This window comes from Pseudopodoces humilis, chromosome 27, assembly GCF_049639895.1.
Source record: "Pseudopodoces humilis isolate 2021_Gansu_Grassland_sample_001 chromosome 27, ASM4963989v1, whole genome shotgun sequence".
In the NCBI taxonomy this organism is placed as follows: domain Eukaryota; kingdom Metazoa; phylum Chordata; class Aves; order Passeriformes; family Paridae; genus Pseudopodoces; species Pseudopodoces humilis.
The window spans coordinates 2,799,419-2,818,234 of NC_142226.1; the positions used below are offsets into that span (position 1 = coordinate 2,799,419).

An 18,816-nucleotide genomic window follows, 5' to 3' on the forward strand; every position below is an offset into this window, starting at 1 on the left:
GAAGAGTTTCATCCTATAGGGCTGTTGAATTAACCTGTCTGACATTCCCCTTCTCTACTGGGGCAAGAAAAGCCACTAAATAACAGCCCTACTCTTCCTAAAATCCAAGGGACACTCCAGGAAGAAAACCAAGCATAAATCCCAAAATAAGGAAGGAATGCAAAGAATCCCATTCTCCATAACCCAACACAAAATTAATTTTTTTATTCTACTTGTTGGCTGCTCTGTCAGACCTCGAGTGACACAGCTTTGAATGATGTAATGTGGACTCTCCATCACGAGTCCTCCAGAATCTCCTTGTCTCTCATCATTAGTGCCATTTTCACAACTTTAATAAAAAAAGAAATTAAAAATTGAGGTAAACTGAGTCCTGTCACTCCTGCTTGCAACAACAGCAAAAGTGGATGTATGGAGAAAAACTAAAAGTAAAAATTATGTATATTTATAGAAATATAAAAATATGTATGTGCAGACTGACAATTCCCACTGTCTGTACTTCCAGCTGTGGTAAAGTGTCAGGAATTTCCTGCTTATCTGCCACCCAAGGACATCCTCCATCCCTTCCCATCCATGGTCCTCTACATTATCCAGTAGCCAAGACCTCCATGCTCTAAAACAAGCATTTCCCCTGTTTTACAGCTGCCCAGAGATGTCTGTGGGTCCCTCCACATGGGAGAACACCAAATCCTCTGCACAGAAGATTGCTGCTCCCACTCTCCGTCCCAGAGGCAACATTCAGGTCTGTGTGACCTCAGGGGCCATCCCCAGCACTCACAGGCTCTCCCAAATCTACCCTCAGATTCTCAGGCTGGATCCAGGCAGGATCACCAGGCAACCTTCCCTGCACCTGGGACCAGGCCTGCCTTTAAACTATTCTCCAGTGGATCCTTTCATCCTGAGAGAACACAGTCCCCTTCCCCTGGAGTAACAGATACTTTTGAAGTTGTTTTGCCAGCATCCAGCTCAAGCTGGGCTGGGTTTTAATGACATCGCCATGATCCTTTTACACAGCTACAAAGATTGTTTTGATATTTCAAGAATATTTGACTTGCTAGTCAAAATAAAGTACTAGAAATTGAATAAAAACTACCCTTGAATACAGAAATTGCTCATTAACATGAACTTGTTCTATAGGATACGATCTGGCGTGACTTCCCAATTAGCTCCAACACTGGAGTCTGCTGTTGGAGCCAACTGTGTGAGACACGGGGCTATTAATTAACTGCTGCAGTTTCCTTCAGTTTTTGTCAGCTCCTAAATTGATTTTTCCCTAAGTGACAGGGTGTGTGTTTAGAACAAGGGCACAAGGAGCACTTCCTCGCTCCAGAACTGAGCATATCCCCAGAGAGCAGAGCAGGGCTGGGAACCCCCTACCCGAGGGCTTTCCTCCAGCTCAGGGCTCTGGGGAGCCACCTCAATACAAAACCCATCAGAGTGACAAATTTTCCAGACAAAAAGAGGCACAGAGGTACAGCACCTTGATCCTACAGACGGGCAGCTGTTTCAACAGGCACCCAAAAATTAGAGAACAGAGAACACCCCATCACTACTGCGGCTCCACACTGCCAAGCCAGCCTGTCTCATGCTATTTTTTTATTATTACTATTATTGCTGAGATGCAGATGAATTAGTTCTCCAGGGGCTTTGCACAATTTTTTATTTTGCTAAGCTGCATTTTCTTTTCCAGAAACCTTATTTTGATGTAAATCTTGTAAACAGGGGACTGGCTCGTTCAAATGCTGAGCACAAAAGCTCTTCCAAAGGAGTAGATCAAAAGTCTGCAGTTGGCTTAATGAAAGACAGACTGACAATTAGGCTGGGCAGAACTGTGTGGATGGGGGGGAAAGACAGATTTAAAGGTTTAGCAATTGCCTGAGAGAACATGGAAGGAGAGATGCAGAACAGTGGGAAAGGGTGTGGAGGATGAACCTTTCTTCATTTTTGCTGCTCTAAATGCTCTCAATGTAAAATGTCGATTGTTAAGGCTCGTACAAAACAGCTGTGCAGATGCTAAGTGCCGAAGCAGATAGAAAATTGAACAAAACTGAAAATATTGAACAATTTAGAAAAAATTGCTCAATATTTAAAGTGTTTTCTTTCAATCAGGTGTACCCATTTTGCTTTCTTTTCAAGCTGTTGCCATTCCCAAAATGACTACAAGGGGATAATTGTGGCAGTTTTCATAAATGAAGTAGAGACGACACAAGAAAAGCAGCCAAGCTGTCAATATCATGGCCTGAACACACAGCCATTGTCGTGCCCTGACACCAAACACATTGATCTTCCCTCTGCGACCACTAAAAACTGCAAAGAGAAAGAGTGGAAGGATGAGGAGGGCTTGCTCTGGGAGGGGCTGGGCTGCCTGCACAGCTGAGGCGCAAGGGAATGCTCTTGTCTGGGGTTTGACTATTCCTGAAAGTACTTTTTTGCTTTGTTTTGAAGGATTCTACCATACAAATGGGATAAAACAAAATTGGAGCATAAAACCAGAGCGCAGGTAGAGCCCAGCTCATCATCACTGGAGCCCATCCTGCAGGAACTTGGAAATTGTTTAGTGCTGTCCCAATGTTCTGCAGTTCCTGTGGCATGGGGGAGGTTCCTGGTGTGGGAACAGACCAGCGCCACGAGTGTGTTCCCAGAGCACCTGGAACAAGAAAGATTGCCATGAGATTAGAACCAAAAGTGGATTAAGTGCAGGAAAAGAGACCCCAGATCGTGTCAGTTCTACAGCAGCATTTACTTCCTTTTGAGCCTGAGTAATTTGCAAAGAATTAAAAGCCTGATGAAACAAAATGGACTTTTAAAGATGCCTGGCACACTGCAAATGAGCTTTGCTGATGTTTGCATGGAAAGCTCGTTTGCACCCGGTGTGAGTAAAGAAAATTTTGGATGCAAACAGACAGGGAGAACAAAGCTGGATCTTTGGCCAAATCCCTTGGCCAGCTGGGATGTGACCACACACACCACTTGCCGCAGACATGGCTGGGGCCTGAAGATGCCTTAGGATTTTAGCCTTTATATTTTTCAAATTCTCTACTGCCTTAATGCTTAGCTCTAAACTCCATATAAACTGTTGTTAACTGTCTTCACATTGTGGTCAGACAAAACAATCCCCCTGGGCCTGAGATCCGAGGACACCCTACAGCCTCAGATCCTGAAAAGTATAAACAAAACTGAACTGGGGGGGAGCAAACTGGTGGTGTCTGACTTCATTACCTGAAGCTCTAATTGGAGGATTAACCCTGATATGGAAATGAGCCAAACTTATAGTTGTCTGAAAAATTTGTGACCATCTTCCAGTTTGGGTGCAGCCTCTGTGAGGCTTTGACTGCTCAAGGTAAATTTATTGAAGGCCTTTAATAAATATCCACTTTTATTCTCTTATTCTTGCCTAGCCTCTGTTCTAGGCAGCCTCTCCAAGGCATCCTTGTGACTGTACGATCCCTAGGGTCCCTTTTAACCCAAACCATCCCATGATTCTTCCAAGGCACCTGCCCAGCTCCCAGCGCTCACATGGACAACCACGAGCAGCACAGGCAGGAAAACATCAAACAATAAACCCCCCAAAAAAGTTTTATCTGAAAGCAGGGCCCAGAGCATCCTGCATGTTAAGCTCTGCAAGCTCATCTCTGAATAAAGATAAGTCAAATAGTTAATGTTGGAAAGGAAGAAAGATCCTGCACTGACTTTTATCTAATCTTAGCTGGACACAGCAGATTATGCAGATCACAACAGAAAGCAGCATAAGCATTTCCTTTGGTACTTGAAATTATCCACATTATCTTAAAAATAAATCATGCCTATTGCCCCTTTGAAGTTCTGTCACTATTTTTAATCATGGAGCTGGGGCTTGGCTTTTGAGGTGAATTTGTCAGTAATTTATGCTAATAGATTTCTGCTATGATGCTGTGTGCGTCTCTGGATCTGTGGAGATGCCAGAGCCACGATAACCACAGGAACATCAGCACATCTGCACCGGCCTGAGACGGTGAGCTGCTGCTCATAGTCTGAGTCCTGACCCCCACACAAGCTGCTCCAGCTCACACACACACCCTTCCTAGGGCCAAAATCATTGCACAAATGCATAAAAATCAGAGATACGTAGTTTTTTCCTGATGTATCTTTTCTTCCTGGGGTCCTGACAAGAGTCTTACATCTTTAATCTTTTGGTTTTTAGCACCTATCAATGCAACAGCTTTCACTGTCACTTGAATGTCACTGGCAGCAAATGTGGATTTTCCACCTTTCATAATGCCCTGGCACAAGTCCGTGGCACATTCAGATGGTTTCATCAGAGGCACACTAATCTGCTCAACTCCAATTATTTAGCCACATGATCTATGTAAATCTGACCAGCTTGCGGCAACTTCAGGCCTTGACGTGTTTGTGAGTAATTTTGATCCTGCGATTATTTGAAATCTTTGCCATTAACAGGAGGGTGTGAATAACCAGCCCCTACAAACCAGCACTCTGGGAGAACCTGATGCTCACAGGGCTGAGCTGAAGCACATCTGGTATTCCAGGATATCAGAAGCACACAGATGTTATTCTAGATTTGGAATTTGATATCCCCAAGGACTGGCGGTGGATGTGGCACCAGATAATGCCCACACTGGCCAAAAAGTCTCTGATCTCCAGCACAATGGCAGGTGCAAGTGGCTCCCCTCAAGCAGGGCCACATCACCCTGCAGGTGATGCCAGGAGAGGAGATAATATCTGGTTTCACACCATACTGCTTTTGGCAGCAGGGGAATGTTTGGCAAGGAGAACACGAACACTGTCAGAGTGACTAAAATTTTGCTTTGGTTTACTCAAACACCAGTGCTGTGCATGGCTCTCTAGCCTCATTGAGCCTTTGCAGGAAGCTCAAAAAGGGGTAATGCTCACCCACAGGTGCTCAGCCCACCTGGCCAGACCCCACCCAGCCTCCCCCTCCTCAGAGCCAGCACAAAACATCTACACTGAACCAGCTGAATGTAGAATTATGTGAAATGAATCCCCTCAGAATACCTCACCTGTGGAAGGGTGATTACATCTCATTTCCATGTAAGAAGGACATTAAATAACATTAGGTCTTACAGGCTTTGCCTGTGCCTCTGATGAGGAAGGATGGATGTGTAACCTTCATGGATGAGGGACTGTGTATTTTTTGTCATTGATGTGGGGGAATGGAAGAGCAAATAGATCTGTTTAGAAGAAAACAGAAGCTTAATCCTACATGTGGATGCAGTGACAATCTTTTGGTACTGGGGAGGGAACACCTCTGTCTGCCTCAGGAAGGAGCCCTGGTCTGCTGAGGACTCACAAACCCCATGAAACCAACACCAGAGAAACACAGGTCCTGTCACAGAAAGGACATTTTCACCTTAAGGCCTAATGATCACTTAGGAACTAAACATCTGAACTCTCTCTTTGCAAATGCAGGCCTAATGTTTCATAAATAAATGGCTTAATAACAATACCTTTACAGCAGAGGAAGGACAGTGAGGAGGAACTGGTGATAATCCCAATATTTGGCAGAGAAGCAGAAATGAATTGCAGAGCTGGCAGCAGCACATCTTGCCTACCTGCCAGGAATCACTAGTCCCTGGCCTGTAAGCTTTATGTTGGACTCTGGATTTAATTTTTTACTCTTCTCTACAGGATCAGTGAAATATCAAGTTTCAATAGACTTTGTATTCCATGGTACCAATTTTCCTGAAGTTCTAATTCAGGTCCTGTTCCTTCAAATCTCTCCTACAACAACAGAGATGTGAAAGAGAGGGGAAAAGCATTCATAAATCCTACATTAATAACCAATATCAAATTCTACTAGAATTTGCTCAAAAGGAAAGGGAATCAATTGCAGTCTGTTCTTGGTTCTTTAAGGCAGCCTTATATTGTTTCTAATGAAACAAAAATCGATATGAAATTCTTCTTATGGTTCATTTTATAAAGCTCAATACCAGCTGGGCAATTTGGCTGACAACTATGAATGATCTGTTGTGTCACCAGCCCAGGCTCTGCGGCCCAGCCTGCAATCATGTGTTATTGCTTGCAGGTACATCTCTCACTATCGGTTTGCTTTCCACTTTTCTACAATGATCACTCAGAAATAAAGGGAATTTGCTAATCAATCCCATTGACTTGGAAGCAACAGTTATTAATGTCTTCAGTTTGTTGCTGGCTTCTAAACTTTTCAAATCCATTAGCTACGAGCCCCCATTGATTACAAACACACCCCCACAAACACAGCATTGGCTTTCCAAGAAAAAAACAGAGCTTTTCAAGTCCCTTTCCACTGGAGGCACAGCATGGTGGGAAGCCAGCACAAGATGAGCAGGTAATTTTGCCACAATGACTTCCTTTGTGAGTAAAAGTGACAAAGCTATTTTTGAAGTGCCTCATTAAAGATGACTTAATTTCCAAATAATGTATTGTTCTCTTTCCCCTCCTGCCTGTGCTTCCCCAGATCCACACACTCGGATTGTTACACGTCTCCCTTCTCCTCAAGGCTTCCAGAAGCACCAGAGGTTCTCCTGCCCTGAGTCCTGGCAGACCTGCTGAGGTTCCAGGGCTGGCCAAGCCCTGAGCAAGCCAGACTGGGTCAGGCTCTGCCTTGGGCCCCATCCCAGCTGCCTTTGGCTGCGCTCCAGTATCACCCTGAAACTAGAGCCTTCTGATTGTTTAGAATATTGGTTAACTTCCTTTGTTATTTTACTTTTGATTGTTTAAAATACTGTTCATTTTCTCTGTTCATTTCCTTTTTATTTTTTAATGAAGAAAGGGTGAGATGTCACTCTGAAAAATAAGCTGATTTTGTTTTCATAGTTTTTAGGCACTTTCCCAGGAAAGTAACTATAAACATAGAAGTTTATACATTCCTTCTTAGAAACGTCTTTTGATGGATGTTTCACATGACCAGTGTGATTGGGAAGGTAGTAACTTAATTATCCAATCTCTGGTCATTGTCAAGAATCTATAAATACTGGAGTCAAGAAAATAAAAACTCTCTTTTTTCTATCACACCACTGAGATGTGTTTGTGTGAATCATTCTGTGTCCTCTAGTGACACTCCAGCTGCCTCTGACCCCACAAATTTGGGCTCAAAAACTCCCTTTGCCCCTTACTGGGGAGCCCAGTGTCCCCAGAGCCATCCCAGGCACAGTGGGAGCTGTGCCAGAACAGCCTCTCCCACATCAGCATCGCTGTCTCTTCTACCTCACTGTGAAAAATGCCCCGTGACTGTTTTCACTGTCAGATACAGACATAGCTTGGCTTGAAAAAAAAAAAAATTAGAGCTGCTTCCCCCAATACAAACATTCTCCAACTCCCAATCCACCTCAGGCAGCCCTTCTGGATCAATAGGAAATTTGGAATATGTTTATTTTGGAACAATATGCATTCAAATGCTATGTTCAAATCAAATCTAAAACTGAGGTATTTGTTAAGTACAGTCCTGGCTCTGTCCCTGGTCAGGCTGATTTGTCCATAAAAGATGAGGAGGGAGGGAGAGGAAACATCCTGCTCCTTCAGGGTGGAACAGGGGTTTGATGTCTGCCACTGTTAAAAGATGGTTTTCCTGTGAATTTTCCCCATTTACACAACCCTGCTTATTTTTTATTCCCCTAACAGGAAAATTACATTCAAGTGGCCAGGTCTGCATTTAGAGAGACACTGTCAGCCAGCACAAAGCTGTGGGACAGACTCACCAGACTCTGCTCTGAAGTAGGTCACAGCAACTGCCACAGAATCCCTTCAAACCTGTTTGAAATCCAGTAAATCTAAGGAAAAAGACCAGTGGAAATGTATCTAATCTGAAAATCACATTGGCTGGGTTCAGTTCTGCAAATCATTTAAACCCGTTCTTAACTTGGTACTAATGAATTAGCTTCCAGAAGTTAAAGGTACTTGAAGATCAGATCTGAAGCGCTCAGCCTCTTGCACCATCACGTCCCACATGTGGCCATGTTGGTGGCAGCAACTCCATCAGACATTGGTGGCAGTCACACCAGTAACGTCACACCAGCACAGTTACACCATGCAGGGGAGCCCCATGCTCCCCCAGCTGTTTCAACCTCAAGCCATCTCAAGGTTTACCAGGGGCTAATTCAAAAATAAAAAATTAATGGGAAAGTTTGCTATTTTTCAAGTGCAGTTTATAAGATGCTGAAAGGGATTGTTGTGTTTCATTTTGTGAGGAAGTCAAAAAACCCGAAAAATACTTTATAATTCTCTGGCATTCAGATGCCCTAAATATATCCAACGCTGCCAGGGAAATCTCATGCTTAGAGCAAATCTAACATTAGCTGCTTCTCCTTTCAACTGAAAATATTCCTAAAAACATCTGATCAATCCTAAGACAAGAGGATCATTCATTCTGCCCCAAAGGCTGTACTGAAGCAACTCTGAGAGGAGATAGAATGGGATCAGCACTGAGAGAAGGTGAACCTGCATCCAGATCTCAGAGCCAAATCCCCACAGCACCATGCCCAAAGCAAGGAGAACACTTCCCTTCTATTCCCTCTGATTTGCAGCACAGCACCCCAAGTGCCTCCCATGGGCTGCGTTTCCTTGGGGTGTACAAAAAGAGATGAGGATTTGGAGAACAGGATGTGGTGGCTGCTGCTGGACAGAGGGGAAGTGCTGGTGGGACTTTGTTCAAGTGCTTTGTAATTTCCAATAATTGCCAAAAAGTGAGAGGTGGGGCCTTGGCCACTGCTTTGCCAGGTGGAAAAAATAAATTCTTGATGTGAATAAGGGAGGACGAGTAGAGCCCTCGAGGCTGCCTGCAGGCACCTGTGCACTCAGAAGAACTTGAGTGAGGAACAGCACAAACAAGATTACTGCAAGTTAAAGGAAGCAGGAAGGATTCCTCACTGAGGCAGGATACGGAAAGCTATGGCCGTAAGGAGAAGAAGAGCATGGATGCTGTGGGACAAAGCTCCTGCACCAGAAGCCAACCAAATCACTTTTTGGATGTGAGTCACCCTGGCACCCAAAGAAGACCATGGATGTGCAGCCAGTCCTGCCCTGCTCCAACAGCAGAGAGGACGAAGTGCTTAGGAAAGTAACCCAGCCCTTCTTGGGAGAGGAGAAACAAGAGCATCAGTGCTTTTCCTTATTAACAGCTTGTGATCTGGAGCATGTGATGTGTGAATGCAATGGTGGCCTGGAGAGAGAGAAATTCCCTGAAGCCATTTCTGCTTGTCCTCCTCCTTGCTTTTGGAGCATCCTCAGGGATTGCCCTTCTCACAGAGGAGTAGCTTTGGAGGGGAAAGAGGGTGACACGTTCTCAAGGAGCTTATTTACAAGTGCTCTTTTCTAAAGATCAATGGGTTGAGCCTGGTGAAGAATGATTTCAATTTTGCCTTGAAAACTTGGATCAAACACTGCTGACGATGCAAGCTTCCCTGCCATCCAGATATTAAACTTGTTCTGCTGTTTTTAATGGGGGCCTGAGTGCTTTGCCTGCCAGCGGCTCTCAGCACCGTGCTCCCTCTTGGAGGAGATTCTACGAGCACCCTGCAGAAATAATCCAGTTGTGTCTGCGCGTTGCTTGGGAGGCGCCTGATGTGTCAGCACCGAGCTGGAGCCAGGAGCTCCCCACAAGACACGACAGAAAAGCATTCAGAAAACTGGGAAAACTGTGTGCAAAGACAAGACAAAAAATGCAGCAGTCAAACAAATTTGATTTAATTCTAGATCACTACGGGCTCTCCTTATGACCTTGAAGAACAGATAATGATTGAGAGCATGATGGCAGAGCGAGGACACAAGTGTCCTGTGCAGTGCCTGAGTTTACAAGAGGTCTATATTCAAACATCTAAAGCAATTTATAGACAGAGGTACCCTTGGCACACAACATCTCCTGGGAGCTGACTGTCTGGCTGAGGCTGATCACCCTTGACTTCACCTCGAGCTGCTCGCTCCCTGAGCCAGCAATCAATCCCGCAGGCTTCTGGCCCCGGAGGCTCGGCTGCTGGAAGCTAGCACACAGGAAAAGCAAGAGGCTGCTGCTGGAGTACATGACCTGTCTTACCTCATGGCACTGCAGCTGCTTGGAAAGATCCATCTCCCACCAGGGTAACATGTGCTTCCCAAGCTGTACCCAGTGCACACCCATGCAGACCTGTCTGGCATCACATCTGGGGACAGGGATGTCCCTTCACACCTGCTCCAAAGCCCAGCACTAAAAGGAAGGCTATGCCTCAGAGAAGTCCTGCACTAACAAACCTGAGTATTGCAAGGAAAATACATCCCAGTGTCTTCCTCCATGCAAGGAAAACACATTTCAGTGTCTCCCTCCCTCTCAGTGGCTCTGAGCCCTGGGCAGGGGCTGTCTGCCCTAGGATGGTTCAGGGTAATCACTGCTCCTCACTGTAGCACAAAGAACGAGCCAGAAAAGCTCTGAGCTTTGTCCCTAAATCCCAGATGCCCTCGGCATTCCTCTCCTCCATGCAGGAGGCCCAGCCCAAGCCCGGTGCCTACATGACGGTGATGTCTCATTTGGGTTACCTAAAAACAGAAGCCAGACAAAATTCAGGGAATAAAAAGCAGTTCTATTTATTGAAAGGCCTCCAGGGACATTTTGGGCAGACAAAGCCCACCAGGAGCTGCACCCAAAATGGACCACGGGTCAAGGGTTTCACACTTTTATAAGTTTGGGCCATTTGCATATTGGGGTGAATCTCCCAATTCCAGCTTCAGGTAATGAAGTCATTCACCCCAAGTTTGCTGCCCCCAACTCACTTTTGTTTCCATCTCTGGGGGCCTGAGGCAGTGAGGTGTCCTTGATTGCCAGGCCTGGAGAGGAATTGCTGTGTCTGACCCAAATGGGAAAGCAGCAGCTCACACTGTGTGTGGAGTTTGGAGTTACACACTAAAGAACTGCAGGGTTACAAATATATCTGAAGAATATCAAAAATATGAAAATTATAAAAGCTAAAATTCCTAAGGTATCATGGGGAGCCCTGGGGGTCACAATGCCCACCCCCCAATCCCTTCCTGAGTCCCTCTCCACCGCCTTCAGCCAGTGGGTGTGCTGCTCTCTCTTTGCTTGCTCTTCATTCAGCCTCTGAAATGTAAAGCGTTATTAAACTTGTCCTCAGTCCCTCCAGAGTGGCAGACAAGGTTGCCACGCTCCACCAGCTGCTGATTTATTAGTCAGTTCTGCAAGACTTTAATCTACTCGGAGGGTTTTTCCTTCTCTTTTCTCAATTCATAAATGGGTATCTTTATATTTAATCTCTAGTCAAACTGCTCCGTACTTGATCTTTAAACTGCCACATGAAGGTGTGTAATTGCCTCTCTCCAGGCCACATTTGCCCGCAGGAAGTGGCTGAACCCCAGGAGGGCAGAGCTGCGATATTTTGCTCACCTCCACTTTCAGGCTCACTGAAATATGAGAATTGTGATGGCTTTTCTGGACAGAGATATTTTTGCTTTCAGTCAATGCAGAAAGGCACCTGACTCCCCTGGTGTCTTAGCTGGGATGTAGAAATAAGTGCTAAGGGATGAATTACGTGTGATTTTACCCTTCATTTATTAAAAAATGGCCACTCAGCCCAGTCCAGCATCAGCCTCCCCCTGTCCTGGACAGAGTGGGCATCACACCCCCAGTCGAGTCTTGGATACACTGAAATGCCTTGGGGATAAAAAAATAAAACTAAAATTGTGCTGAACACATATAATTTTGGCAAGACCTTTCTCTCCCTTCCCCCAGGGAATGCTTATAAACCAAAAATAGTTATGCAAAATTGTGCTTTTTTTCTTTTTTCTTTTATACTGTAAAAAGCCAACACAAAGTGCTTCTCTGTGTACAAATACTTTAAATATTGGATGCTTACTGGACACAAATCTGACTTTTCCTTTACATTTGAAAAATACCAAACGCCTCTCATGGAAAAATTATGGAAATAAACTAGGAAGAGAGGCTCGTTATTTTTCCAAAGGATTTTCACGCCAAGTTTCAATATGCAAGTCACACTCCCACCACGGAAGGCTGTGCACAGATACAATCTAGTGAAGACTTTTTGTGTACACTGTGTAAAATAAAGCCACATCAGCTTCATTTTGCTTGCGCTGAGAGCTGCTTAAATGTATTATTCTTCTACCTCATCACCAAACAGAAACAACACATAGGAACAGCAGCAAAAAATTAAGGGTTTTAGCTTCCAATTTAGAGTCACGAGAAGAAAATGTCCCGTATGAGGCCTCCAGAGCCTCTGCTGGGGGATCTTTGAGCCCTACATCTGCTGCACTGCCATAAGGAACCGTCTGGAAATGGTTTCCTAAAAAAGCCACCCTCAACTTGGCCTGAGGCACGTCATCTTCCAGCTTCTCCTCGTGGGGATGTCAGCAGCTGCCTAGGGTGCTCAGTGGCAGTGCTGGAGGGAAAGGTGTCTCCCTTCAGCAGCAGCCATCCCTGGCAGCATGTCAATCCCCAGAATCACTGCTGTGACTTGGGAGAAGCAGGAAAAGCAGAGTGCAGCACATTTTTACAAACTGGTTTGTTTTCCATCTCTTGAAATTAATTTTCTCTGTTTTCGTACCACCATTAAAATGCCAAATAAACATCAGATTAGAAATAAAATTAAAACCAGCATTATTTTTATTCCTGTGAATTGTAATACACATGGGAAGCCTCCCACACTCCCCTTTCAATCTACAAATCCCCACGTGCTGCACAATCTCCTTCCCATGGGAAAGGATGTGAACATGTTCATTGCTTGCTAAGCTGAAAAACACCAAAATTAACCTGGTGCCCAGACGCTGGCAACTGGGAATAAAAGAGATTTAACTGATACAATGGTCTGATTTAGGAGTCTCACAGCAGCTAAAAACAAGGCCACTGGAAATCCACGCTCCAGAGACTCCTCACATCCCATGATCTGAGGGGGGAGGGAAGCACTGGTGGTGCTGCCTGATGGAGAGGTTCTCCCTCCGTGCAGGCATGCTGCCAGACCGGCCCCATGCTTTCACTGGACAGAGTTTGGCCACGAACAAGCCTTGAAAAAGCAAGCAGGGATGTATTTGAGGGTGGTTTTCTGCACTGCCCCCAGGCCTGCCGGCACCGGGCTCGTTCCTGCCCATTGCAGCAGAGAGCAGGGCACAGCCAGGAGCAGGCATCTGTGAACTGCTCTGCCCTTACCCAGGCAGGACAGCAGACAAAGTGGGCTTTGCAAACCTTACAGAGACTGGGGTTTGGAGCTGAGACTGTGGGAGATGCTTGGGGGTGGTCGCAGGTAACGACACGGAGCAGGAGCCAGATGAACACAAGGACAATCCCAGCCCCCTGTGTCACCTCAGGGCAGGACACGGCTCCCTGTCCTGCTCTCCCACACCCCCGCCCAAAGATGGGATCCCTCCTTAGCTCAGGGTCAGGTCATTTTCCTCCAGCAAACACAATTTTTGCCTCCACACGTTTAACACTCCTCAGGCTTGCACAGCATCCCCTGTGGCCAGCACCCACTGCCACAGGAGAAATGCTCTCTGCAGACCCCCACTCCCTTCTCCAGGCAGGGATCCCCCTTGTCCCTGCACATCAGGCTGGATTTTGTTCCCAGTAGGTACACCCAGATCCACCCCCAGCTTCTCACCCAACACTTAAACTTCCTTTGAATGTGCTGGAACAACCAAGAAATTTGCTGTGAATAGGACACATGCCAGAATTCACAGGGATTGGGCAAAACAACTGGCTGCAGCTGGCCAAATTAATTCCCAGCATAATTCCACTGAAGTGGAATTTATCAGGCATTTGAAATAACGTGATCTTTTCTTGCCCTTTGCATGTGCAGAAGGGAAAAAAAAAAAAGGTATTAACAGCTCACTCCCAATCTTTGCATGGGTAATTAGCCATGTGGGGAGCAAAGAGCCCTGTGCACTCCCGGGCTGGCAGGTGCCCAACCTTCTGCTCTGCCAGTTGGCACCTTTGTTGACGAGAAAAAGGAGCTGCCCTGGCTGGATCCCGACAATGGACCACAGGCTGAGGCTGACAGGTCACAAACATGTCACGTGAGAGCTGAGCAGAGCCCCATGGAGCGTACCAAGTTTCTTTGTAAACTGGTTCCATGCGAAGATAATAGCGAGCAGAGGCTAATTCTGCAGTCTCTAATTTTCTTGTCTGACTAAGCAGGCATAATTTACACCCATCAGTTGCAAATGGCTTCTCCCACCAATCCTAAAGATAGAGGACTTTTTTTTTTAAGGGGAAAAAAAAAGAAAAATTATTTCCTACCTCTGCAGAAAGAGGATGAAAAACACATGTAAAGGCTGTCTAACACAAATATGTATTTTCACCCAGCTAGTTCAAAGAGATCATCTTGCAGCCCAGAAAAAGTAGACCTTGATGGAACAACTGGCCAAAACAGTTTTTTTCTGTCAGATATGAACACAGGGGGTGATAAAGACAATAATTTTAACTGGTCTTACTTAGTCATTTGCTCCCTGTTGCCCTTTTCAGCCTGTATGACACACTGCAATTGTACAAATTCAGCTGCTGCTGCACGAGGCTGACAATCAGCTGGGATGCACATGGCTCCATTCCACAATCCCAAGGGATCTGTCACCTCTCAGGTGCCAGGACAAGCTCCATCCCTGCTCACAGCCACCACATCACATCCAAAAAGGCTGGGCAGGTCTCTGCATCCTGCCATGTTCACCTTCCTGGTGTGACTGTCCATTGGGAAGTGTCTGTTCCGGACTCCTGGGGCACCAGCCCATTTCCAGGTCCAGACCAGGATCCCTTTGAAGGAAGGACCTGACCAAAGGGGCCCTGCCAGGGGTGCCCAGAGCTCCACAGGGTCTGTGCAAGAGCTGGCAGGGATGGAGCTGCCCTAGTGCCAGAGACAGGGTGGCTGAACCATCTCCACAAAGTGCCACCTCCCCGCACCACCCAACGGCCCCACGTCCCCACTGTGCCCTGCCAGGTGGGAGCAGCAGGGTCTGACATCCCTGGTGGCAAGTGTGTGACACTCTGTAAGCCTGCAGGGGACACCCGGGCAGCACAAACTGCTGCCTAACTGATTAAAAATAATAACAAGATTCACACCCTTCGTTATCATCTCATTCAGAGAGGCTCCACGAGCCTCAGCAGCTCCAGGCAGGAAGGTCTGGTAAACCTCTCTGGCCGCTGTTTGAAGGGTTGCGTACTCCCAGCACAGCCCCTGTCTCACCCCCACGTCTGCTCAGCCAGAAAGGGGCAGTGCAAAAAATTAGTGCTGCAAATACCACGGTGGGGAGGAAGAGCCAATTTACATCTCATGCCTGTCTCAAAGCCTCGTCCCTGGACCCTCCAGGTCCCAGCTCCCGCTGCTGCGGGCGGGGTGGTGCCAGCTGCTCCCGAGAGCAGCACCTGCTCTTTTGACGTGCTCGGGCTCCGATCCGAGCTCCCCGCAGCCAGCCCGGGCAGCGCGGGGAGCGCAGAGCTCGCTCTCGGTCCCTTCCCTCCCTCCCGCTTCCTGCGAGGCATCGCCGCTCCCGGTTTGACAGGAGCTCGCGTTCTCCCATCCTGACTCGCACAATAATATATTCAGCAGAACTGGATACATTTCAAACCAGCTATTATACCACAGTATGTTCCAACACAAATATATGCGGTGTAGCGCAGCAACAATTCTTCCGCGAGAATCTCACAGATTGCAGAAACCTCGCATTTCCCTGCCCCGGACAGAGCAGCCACGCTGTCACAGCGGGAATTAATTAGAGAATCAACATGGTAAAAATCTAAGTGGGAAACCTCCCCAGTTCCAAATCAGTTACAACGCCTCTCCCTTCCGCATGGAATGCCGAGGGGAAATTTCTCCTCTTTCCCCCGCCCCACAGCAAGCAAAATGTAACACAAATTGCAGTGGGTTTGCGGGGGGAAATGCAGATAGCTGGGGTTTGCTTTTGCTAGAGCTGCTGGAGCGCGGCGGCAACGTCACCTCATCCCGGCTGTTCCGAATTAGTGGGAGTTAATGGGAATTAATGGGAGTTGATGGGAATTAATGCCTCTCCCGGGAAAAGGCATCGAGCAGACCCCGAACTCCTCGGGCAAAGCCGGCTTCTCCCTGCAGCGCTGCCGTGCCCAGCCCTCGATGCCATAGCAGCTCCCAGATGATTACAGCCAAAGGAACGCTCCTTACAGTAGCTAAACCTGCCATTAAACCCGGGAAATCTGCTGGGGCAGAGCTGCAGGAGCCAGAATTAACCCGAGTGTTGGAGTGCGGAATGAGACCGGGGAGGACTAAAAGGAGGGGTCCTTCATAATGGGTCTGTGAATCGCAGGCTTCAATTCAATTTAGCAACCCATCAATCAAGTTGTGGGTGTCAGTGAAGGGCCGGAGCCGGGACGGTTTCAGTAGAGGGCACTCAAGTCCCAGAAATCTGCATTTCCCAGGTATATTCCCTCTGATGTTTTAGGAGCCGACTTCGGCACATGAATCTCCGTAATGCGAGCACTGAGCCTCATAACTCAGATTGATTGTGGTTCTATTAGACCTGATGCATATAAATCTAAACAAAACACATGTGGATGGAGCTAATTCGAACGAACCAGTTTAGATACCATTACAGAAATAAAGAGAAGCCTCTTTTTCGTCATTAGTATTGAAAAATGCTACAGCTATAGAAATGCATATGTCTCTTTCTGCCAGGTTCATAGTTCTGCTGCTGCTCTGAAGCATTGGTCTGATTTGAAAATGTCCTTCTTCAATCAGCATTTTCCTCTAGATATTAATAATCTCAACACTATTTTCCATTTTTGCAAGTGATTCCCTTTCATATTCAAAAATAAGAAGCCTTACATCAGTGACATGAGAACACACATAAACCTACAGCTTTATTTGTAGGTGAGAGGACTGAAATCTTTATGCCTATAAAACCCCCATAAGATGTACACAATTTCAAATCTGACCTGTGTAATACCTGGAGCTCTTAATACCACACATATTCATGGCAGCACAAAAGATAACGTCCAAATATCTTCACAACAAACTCAAAACAAGAAATCGACTTCTCCTCACTGGTACACTATGTTCACAAGTTATAAATACATCAGAGTTTGCATTAATTGATACACTCTTAAATGATGAATTACCACATTAAAGCTATTTTCACAGCACTTATGAACTGGGCAAATATCTTGTATTTTTAGCACCACTGTAACAAGTTGTCCAAAGCCAAAGCCCTTCTGCTACCTTTGATCATCCTTCAAGGCACAGGCAAAGGATCCTGAGGGAAGTCCTGACTCAGCCTGGTATAAATCCCACTCCCAAGGCCCAGCACCCCACTAGGCAGCACTCACCTGTGCAGCAGCACTGAGCCAGAGCTCTGGGCCCAGCAGGAGTTCTATCAGCCTTCCAGGTACTTCTTTCTCTTGTGCAGCCATCCTGTTCATGCTGTAGTTATCCCTCACGACCTGACTCCTGCTGCACTGGGCAGCTGAAGGTCACTGCTCACAGGTCTGGCCTCATGCAGCCCCTCCATGGGCATCAGGTAAAACTGAGTCTTTGCAGGAGGCAAAAAAACTCCAAGCAGCTATGGTGCAGCACCTAAGAGAAGTTTTCAATTTCAATTTGTAATCCTGCCACAGAGCAGCCCTGGGATCCCCAGGGTGCAGCCCAGAGAGAAGAGCATTGCCAAGCCAAATGTGAGAGATGGGTTGGGGACAGTGTGGGAATGTGGGAGTACAAAGGAAGGGAGACACAGCCATAGTGGGCAGTTCTGCTGAACACCCTCAGCTTACTTTGGGAAGTAGAAGCCATGCAAAGCTGGAGTGCTCCTCTGCCTGTGCCCAAGCTCAACTCCTGTGGTAATTTCTGGTACAGGAAATTACAGGAAGAGGAAGACTTTTCCTGTCCTTCCTTTCTGACCTACATGTATGGGATGAGGATTATCCATGACCTCCATACACCTATCTGTCACCAATCAAATAATTTAATACAAAATAAACTATTTCTGCTGGCCCTGCAGTAGGATACAGTTGCTGAAGCTGAGGTTGGAGCCTAATCAGTGCCTCGTACTGACAGAAAGGCAGGAAGCAGCATCCCAAACTAACAGAATATTTCCTCCCAGCTACAGTTTAATTTCAACATTCTACAAAATCAGACCTCTTCTCCATGTGCTGGAGTCTGCAAAGAACAGCCACAGCCAAAACGGCCCTTTTTACCGGCTCCCTCCCAATAGCTTTGTGGGGCTTTTTATCTCCAGGAGCAAAGAGTCCCTAGGTTGTGACATTTAATTTTATAACAAGTTCATAGAAACAGCTGTCCCTCGCTTAAGCAGTATGTAAAGAAATTTTCTTCCATTCCCTTTTGCTAAATCTTACCCATTTTGGTGTCAGGAGGGATAAAAATATCCCTAACAGGAGCCTCTCTTTTCTGTAACCATCTTTGGCACAGGCAGGAGCCGGAGCCTTGGCCCTGCCCACAATCAACATCAACAACCTCCTCCTGTGAGACCGAGCCTGTGCGCGGCTCCTGGGGGAGGCTGAGCCACCTCGGCCTGTGTGACTCGATGCTGAGCTGGGAATGAGCCGTCCCCTCCACCATGGCACAGTGCTGAGACCCCAGGGCACCTCAGGGCACCTTGCCAGCGAGCCACCACGGCCCAGGGAGGCACCGCAACATCTCTGCGAGGGGCTGCTCCTGCCCCGGGCGTGTCGATCTGCCAGAGAGCGTTCCAGCTTTTCCTTGATTCCGTGTTGATGACGGCTGTCACATTCCCCGGCCAATCGCCCACTGCTGCTGCTGTACAAACAGCGGGAGCCCAGCAGTGGGCACGCAGGGAATTCCCCTCGTGTCTCTTTGCAGTAGTCCCGCACTCGCTGCCTGCGACACCCAGCAACTTCTCTTT

The 18,816-nt window shown here is 46.8% G+C and overlaps 1 long non-coding RNA gene across 1 annotated transcript; it reads right to left on the bottom strand.

Moving 5' to 3' along the window:
- Positions 1–654: 654 nt before the first annotated feature.
- LOC148182528 (uncharacterized) lies at positions 655–18,265 on the bottom strand. Its single transcript, XR_015774601.1, has 3 exons — positions 17,708–18,265; positions 17,267–17,513; positions 655–2,644 (listed from the first exon to the last, which is right to left on the bottom strand). It is a non-coding gene; the product is annotated as an uncharacterized LOC148182528 (long non-coding RNA).
- Positions 18,266–18,816: the final 551 nt, after the last annotated feature.